This window comes from Mandrillus leucophaeus, unplaced genomic scaffold (assembly GCF_000951045.1).
Source record: "Mandrillus leucophaeus isolate KB7577 unplaced genomic scaffold, Mleu.le_1.0 Scaffold756, whole genome shotgun sequence".
Taxonomy (NCBI): Eukaryota; Metazoa; Chordata; class Mammalia; order Primates; family Cercopithecidae; genus Mandrillus; species Mandrillus leucophaeus.
The window spans coordinates 803,113-811,444 of NW_012108208.1; the positions used below are offsets into that span (position 1 = coordinate 803,113).

Sequence of the window (8,332 nt, forward strand, 5' to 3'; positions counted from 1 at the left end):
AAGAATCTAATGTCATTGCTGATCTGACAGGAGACGACATTTAGGCAGTAACGCTGGCTTACTGCCGCTCACCTCCCACTTTGAGGTGGGGTTCCTAACAGGCCCCAGACGGGTACTAGTCCTGGGCCCCGGGTTGGGGGACCCCTGCTAAAACACTAGGTACATTCCCACATCAGGGCCTTTGCACTTGGTGTTTCCAGTACCTAGAACACTTCCTCACTTCCTTCAGGTATTTATTTATTCAATGGCAACTTCTTACTGAGATCCTCCCTGACTACTCAATTTAAATCACAAACCCCAGTCCCCACGCTCCCTGAAAAAATGGTGATATACCATATTTTATTATTTGTCTCCCACAACTAGAATGTTCCATGAGTAAAAATTTTTTGTTCACTGCTTTATATGCTTATTATATATATAAGCAAGCAGTATTTGACAAATGAAAGCAGAGATAAATATACACACTGGTTAAAGGTGCAAACACACACAGTCTTGAGATCAGATTCCTCATGGCTATTTTCAAGTCATATTCCTTAAGTTTTTTATCAATTGTCCTGTCTTTTTAAGTTTATACATTTCCTGGGTCAAAAATTCCCAATGTTCTAATCCATAAATTACAATTATTCCAAAACTGACACTAGATGGCACTCTTTAAAAGCATTCATCATGGAAATATGTACCAGAAACATGACATATTAGAAGGAAAATTACTTTAAAAGCTTTTAAAAAGTACACATGCACCTCTCGTCTTTTAAGTGTATTCAAAATGTTAGTGTACACTTAATTTTAGAAAACCTTCATCATACTAAATTTTCTTTAATATTTTAAATTCCTTTTTAAAAAAAACTGAAACAAAACCTGAACACTTTAAGCCTCTTAGTTCTTCATTCTTTAAAAGCAAATAACTTATAATCCATTATAAAAAAGAAATATAGTTAGTAAAGTATTATCTTATAAAGTTTCTTAATAATACAAATAATCACTACTGCTTTATTTTATATTTATTCTATTAAAATGTAACAGATACATACCATGATTTGTTACTTCTTAAAAGATTATCTGGGGGAAAATTATTTTACGTACTGTAAAAGGAACAACTTTTTAACTTACAGATGCCATTTTCTCCCTGAGCTTATTTTTTAAAATTTTTGTCACCGAGAGATAATTTTTAAACAAAAAGGTATTTATTACAGATCAAACGTCAGAGTTTGTTTTGTTTTGTTTTGTTTTTTAAATAAAGCTGAATAGAGCTCTGGAAACATTTTCATTATTAATATAACACCTTTATGCTATGAGTCCTTAAAAACAGTCAAACAAAGTGAGATCTGTAACAACACTAGGGTAAAAAGAACCAACCACACTTTCCAGGAATTAACAGTCTTTATGAGGAATTTGCTCTGGACTCACTCTCCTGCCAGTAGGATGATAAAAAGAGGACTGATCCCTAAGTGTTTCAAGAAAGCAGATTTGAAAGAAAACATGACTGATTTCATCATTTGCCCAGCAGTCTAAAAAATAGTAATTATGAGCCTCATCGTAACACTTTTTAAAAACTGGAAACAAAGTCATGCTATCTAATAGCTTTTAAGATATGTAGAAATATATTTTTTTAAAAGTACGTCTATATTTGCCATGTTGCAAGGCACATAAGAATATGACAATAGGGTTTTAGACATACTCTATAAACTCTTCCCATTGTTAGCACTTAAAATGCTAAATGTCAGCAAAACAGAATAGCAATAACCTGCCCATGGTGATATCTAAAAATTAATGAGATGCCTGAGAGACAATGCAACAAAGTACTGTTGATTCTTAACGTATTTTCTTAAAAATATAGATGTTGGTTTTTCCCCTGGGAGATTAAAAATGTTACTTAATGATCTTAGAGTAAAAAAATAAAAAATTACTCTCCTTGAATGTTTCCCTATTATGTACTAATATAATTTTTAAAATAAATATTATTTAGTAAACCTGTACAAATGTGATGTTTTTGGCTTGCACTGTGCCTTTTTAGAGAGAAGAACCACTATTTGCTCCAAGTATGCAAATATCACAGACAAAAAAAAAAAAAAAAAAATCCCTCCTCTTTTTTCTTTCCTAGCTTGAGAATGCCTTAGTTCATTCATTTTTCGTCATGATCTTTAAGAAGGTAGGTACTATAGACTCAACTTCTGTCTCTAGGGCTTCTGGGGCATAGCTCTTGTTACTGCATATTACATTCCTGCCAAGCACAGAAATAGAGTAATTTGCTCTTTCTCAGCTTTGACAGGTGCCACTCTCCAGAGAGGGAATGAGAAAGTAGTAGACAAAACCACAAACTTCAGGATATTAAATAGAGTGTGCACCTCTTTCCCGGACATGCCAGTTTGCTTGGGAATCTTGGTGAATTAATAAGTAGGTAAAAAGAAAAGATTATGGCTTTGATTTCATTACTCAGGAAAGTTCTAATATATTTTTAAATGGTGGAATTAGTCATAGGTTTAATATTTAGGCATTCAGAATTTTTTTTGCACTTTCATTCTAATGAATATATCTTAGCCTTGATAAAACACAGAGAATGAGAGAGACAAACAGTAAACTATTAAAAATAAGCATACTTCTCCACAGTCCAGAAAAAACAAAGCTTGAAAATTTTGTGATCAAAATTCAAGTCAAGATCTATGGCATTATGTACATTATGTATTAGATAAATTATATATTATATAATGAAGACCAAAAAGTGCATAATTGCTGCAAATTATCAACCTGTGTTTTGTTTTTTGTTTTTTCAAATAAGTTATCTTTGTGACAATTTGATAGGAGTTCAATAAATGTTAGGTAAATAAAGTTTTAAATAGTACATACATTTTATCATCTACCTACTATGTGCTGAGCACACAGAACATGTGCATTACTTCTAAAGCTCACAATCCTTAAAAGTATTTTATTTCCATTATAGAGATGAGAATTGTACATCAGTCCAAAAGTATTAATTAAATTTATAAAAGATCTTATTTAGAGACATTTAAGAATAGGTATTGTTCTAATATAATAGTACTATTTATAAATAAAATTTCATAAATTGAAGCAATTTTACCAAAGTGAAAATCGTCAGGTATTATGTTATTCTAAGCAAGTATGCTGGTCTCAGTAATCCTTGATATAAACTTCCATCCCTGGGTTATTTGACAAGTTTCTACACTGGATTAAATCCTTTGGCAATTCTTTCCTGATTCCTTTTATTGGCTACTCTGCAGATGGCTCAGTGACCCCAGCTCAGTGTTTTGCCCTCTTCTTAATCCACACTTCATCCTTTGAATACTGGTTTTCACACTTGTGATCATGCCACACAATTAGTTACACATTTTATAATGTAACACACAATACACTGAATAAAATGGAAACAAAAATGTCATGAAGCAATACTTATCCTACTATATGGGATAAATCTGATATTTTTTCCTCTGTGCTTGTTTTTTTAAATGCTGGTTGTTACTCATTACATTGATTTCCTGACTCATTAATGGGGCACAACTCACAATATGACAGCACTGTTCTGGGTGATCTCCAGTGCCATAGCTTTAAATATTATCTGACTCTTACATGTATATCCCAGCCATATCTTCTCCCCTAACTTCAGACTCCTGTATTCTACCTGACATCTCCATGTGGATGTTTTTCTAAACCTGCTCCTCTTCCCTTAGTGTTCTACTTCCTGGTAAAATGGGAACACCAATCAACCAGATGCTCAGGCCGAAAACTCAAAAGTCCCACTCAACTTCTTTTCTTCTCTCTCTCAGACCCTGCCATCTCTACCTTTGAAGTATACGCTAAATCCAACTCCTTAGCACCTCTACCACTACCACCTTAATCTAAGTCATCACCAGTGCTTACAAGGACTACTGCAAAAGCCTATTAACTGTTTTCCTCCACTTGCCATAAAACAGTCCATTTTCCAACAACAGGATGATCCTTAAAAACATAAATCAGATGTCTCCTGCTCAAAACCATCCAGTGGCTCTTCAGCACACTCAGAATAAAATCCAAATTTCCTATTATGGCCTATAGGCCTACTGTGACCCTAGCTATCCCTTTCTGACCTCATCTCTTATCCTTCTTCACTCCCTTCCAGCCACAGTTGTCCTTGCTGTTTTTGGAAGGTGCCAGAAATGCTCCCACTGGAGAATTTTTGTACTTGCTATTTCTTTGCCTAGAATGCTTTTCTCCAAGAGATTCACATGGCTTGCTCCCTCATTTCATTGATTTATCTGCATAAATATTAACTCAGAACAGCCTCTCCTGACTGCCTGAATTGAAAAAGCACTCCCTAGCCTCTTACCTAGCGTCCCTTTTTCTTCATAGCTCTTATCACCTAACACTATAATATCTCCAGTGTTTAATGAACTCAAACTTTAGTTCAAGGAATGAATGTGCATACATGAATGTTGGAAATCACTGTCTGAGAGTATTATTAATAACTTTATTCTTGGTACAACATGAATTTCGTTCTTCATGACACCATTCTTTTCCAAATTAATAAATCTATTTTAAGGATCAACTAAGTATAAATTAAAATGAAGAAATAAGATCACCTTTGTGAGGTGAATTGGGGAAAATATAAATGGAATCTAACCAAACTCATAAATAGAGCAAGCACAGAAGTTTTTATGTATACTTATATCCAGGGCAAAGGAACTAAGAATCTTAACTAGACTTCATACATGTGCCTAGCGAGAATATTTATAAAACAAGAATTATAAAGTAATAGATTAGAGCCGAGACTGTTGAGCCAGACTACCTGGGTGCAAATATCCTGGTTCTGATTCTTAGTAGCTATAAAAAACTTTTCTGCATATCTGTTTCCTCACTTATAAAATGGAGACAATAACTGTACCTACCATGTAATGTGCTGTACAGAACAAAGCTTGTCACATATTAAGTCCTTAAATAAATACTAGCTACTATTATTTCTTTATAATTTATAAGCAAATTCCTTACCAATTGGCACTATTAAAATATGCAAACTTTGGGCCAGGCGCGGTCGCTCACACCTGTAATCCCAGCACTTTGGGAGGCTGGGGCGGATCACCTGAGGTCAGGAGTTCGGGACCAGACTGACCAACATGGAGAAACCCCGTCTCTACTAAAAATACAAAAAAAAAAAATTAGCCAGGCGTGGTGGGGCATGCCTGTATTCCCAGCTACTCGGGAGGCTGAGGCAGGAGAATTGCTTGAACCTGGGAGGGAGAGGTTGCGGCAAGCCGAGATGGTGCCATTGCACTCCAGCCTGGGCAACAAGGGGAAAACTCCATCTCAAAAAAAAAAACAAAAACAAAAAAACAAAACAAAAAAAAATGCAAACTTTGATGGGCAAAACCCAAATTATGTTTTATATTTTCAAGCGTCTTTCCATGAAAGGTAAGGGATTTATATTGATTGAAAAGTTTTTCCCACCCAAACACTGAAAAAACATAGTTGTTACTGAGACTGAAAGCCAGGGAATCATGAAAGGTAAAATATAAATGTGAAACCCGTAATCCATGTGCATGCTAACCCACTGTACAAAATAAGAAGTTCAACACAGTTTATAAGTATGAAAAATCACAAACTGTTTTCTTAAAGATTAAAATTTAAACCTGCTAAAAATTCTCTCCTACATCATATGTTCAATATTTTGAATTTTATAACTTAGCTTGGGTTTTATGTTTTTCATAAAACAACACTATTTGGTTGAATATTGCACCCTATTTTATTACAATAACATAGATTTAACCAAAAAAAACCAACAACAACAACAAAAAAGCTTGCCCCTCAACAGATAGCAGCCAATTACCTTAAATATTTAAAGTCAAAAAAGATAAGAAAAAAACTGAGTTTTTTTCAAGCTTCTTAAATATGTAATATGGGATGCAGTTAAGTCCTAGAGAACAAAAGCCAATGATTAAAATTAGCTGTTTTCTTATCTGGTAAAGAAGTAGGAAAAAAGTTTTTAAGTGGAAAGCTTACTGTAACCTTAGCCATAAACAAAGGGTGTAATCTTCTCTATGGAGAATCAGGGAATCATCCGTTGCCATGGAGTCATAATGCCTGCAGCTAAACCAGACCTCATAATTAACAGTGATCCACAGCGCAAATGGCTAACACCAAGTACGAAATAAAATTACTTAATTTTCACAGCAAACAATACCTGTGCTTGTTTTAATGTACATGGTTTAAATATCTGCATTCCAAGTGTTCCAATATTCTGCATAACAGAATTCCATAAACTACATTAAATACCTTAGAATAAACACACACACACCAGGGAACCGTGTATACTACAGATGTATTAGTTAGCTGGCTCCAGAATTTGTTAATTTTGAGGGCTGCTAAATTGTTGCTATTAGAAAGGCTAATTAGATATTCAGTATTTATTCTTTGTTAGAAAAGCTAATTGGATACTCAGTATTTATTTTTATTTAAAAATCACAGATGATACAAAAGCTACAAGTAAAACAAATTTAAAAAAGCAAAAACAGGCCCGGCGCGGTGGCCCACGCCTGTAATCCCAGCACTTTGGGAGGCCGAGGCGGGCGGATCATTTGAGGTCAGGAGTTTGAGACCAGCCTGGCCAACATGGTGAAACTCCGCCTCTACTAAAAATACAAAAATGAGCCGGGTGTGATGGTGGGCGCCTGTAATCCCAGCTACTCGGGAGGCTGAGGCAGAAGAATTGCTTGAGCCCGGGAGGCGGATGTTGCAGTGAGGAGAGATCAGGCCATTGCACTCCATCCCCAGGCGACTGAGAGAGACTCCGTCTCAAAACAAAACAAAACAAAACAAAACAAAAACTTGATGGGCCCACTACTAGAGACGCTCAAGTTTGAGCTCTGTTTAAATTATAGCAAAAAAAAAAAAAAAAGTGCAAAATATATAAAATAAAAAGAACTGATAAGACGATTCTCAAATCTCATTGACCTTTTCAGTCTTATTTTTGAAGTGAGACCTCACAAAATGATACCTACAGGTGTAATACACGGTTTTTAGTAACGAGTATGCTTAAAGCAATCCTCTCAGTGGTGTGTGCCCCCAATCAGGCAGTTTTTTTTTTTTTTTTTTTTTTTTTTTAACCCACATGGCTTAATGTTTGATTTATTAAATATGACAGCGAATCATTTAGTTGTGTTGTAACAGTTTATTATCATGGATTTAAATAACCATGTTTACATGTTTAAAATTATCACATCACTAGTTCTTGCTAGCTTTTGCCTTTTCTCCTGTAAACACTGCTTTTACCGATAAGCTTAGATAAAATAGAAATACACCACCTTCTTTATCAATAACGTAGGACACGATACATTACTAAGGCTGGCATTTTCTTGATATTCAAGAATTTATGACAAGGAATGGGATCCTGGCATTAAGAATAAAGAGGAAAAAAACAAGTCATCTAATCCCAAAACCAGGTGGAAAGTTGGGATGGAAGTACGTGTATTAGCAAACGTTTTTGAAGCCAAAGCAATTTTCATGCAAGTTAAACTTTCTACAGAAGTTAAAAACCGAAGAGATACTGCTGTGATGACAAAACATAAGCGAATGGCCCAAAATGAGGCAAGTCCTTTGGAGTAAATGTTAGGTAGTATTCACATAGAACTGCTTTCTGCAATTAGGAAGGGCTAGAATGGAAAACTCAATGCCAAAGAGAGAAGAGAAGTTAAAAGTGTGACCCAAGAGGTCTGAAATTACACTTAACAGCAAATATCAAACCACCCCAACCAACGCCTCCAACTGGAAGCTGTCCCATTTCTCCAGCAGAGGAAGACACGAGGGATTGGCTAGGGGGAAACTGGGAAACGCGTACTACTGAGGAGCCCAGAGCCTTCAACCCGCACCTTCAGCAGGAGTGGCCAAAAAGGAGCTTGAGGCGGCCCCAGGGCTGGAGAAAAATCAGGACGATGATACCACGCCCTTATCCTTCCCACCCTTTCCCCGCATCCTCAGCCCTATAGACCTCCGAAGAAAAGAACGGTCCTTTGGGGGTCGCGGAGGCTGAGAAGCCGGCGGCCCGAGCGCCCTCTTTACCTGGTCGCAGAGGCGCGGCCAGGCAGGTAGGGTGCGTGAGCGTGTCGGCGACCTGGGCCGCCTGCGCCTTCCCGCCCAGCCCGAGCTGGAATTCCCAGGCTGCCTCTGGGAGCTGCTGCCCGCAGACCACTCGCTTCCACAGAGACCAGGAGAAAAACGACAGCTAGTTTATCTGGAAAACACTCCCGCCGGCCGTCATTCATAATCCGGCGGACCGGAAAAAGGGAAGTAACGTCACTTCCTACTGTCGCACTGCCAAACGTTTCCCCCGCCCCTACTGTGGGAACCTTTG

The 8,332-nt window shown here is 36.8% G+C and overlaps 1 protein-coding gene across 1 annotated transcript in view; it reads right to left on the reverse strand.

Annotated features, from left to right (window-relative positions):
• Window positions 1-6,048, reverse strand: part of GSTCD (glutathione S-transferase, C-terminal domain containing) — a 142,935-nt gene extending 136,887 nt beyond the window's left edge. The window contains exon 1 of the mRNA XM_011966321.1: window positions 5,992-6,048. The gene's annotated coding sequence lies outside the window, so the exon portion shown is untranslated. The remainder of the gene's footprint in view (window positions 1-5,991) is intronic.
• Between the last annotated feature and the right edge of the window lie 2,284 nt (window positions 6,049-8,332).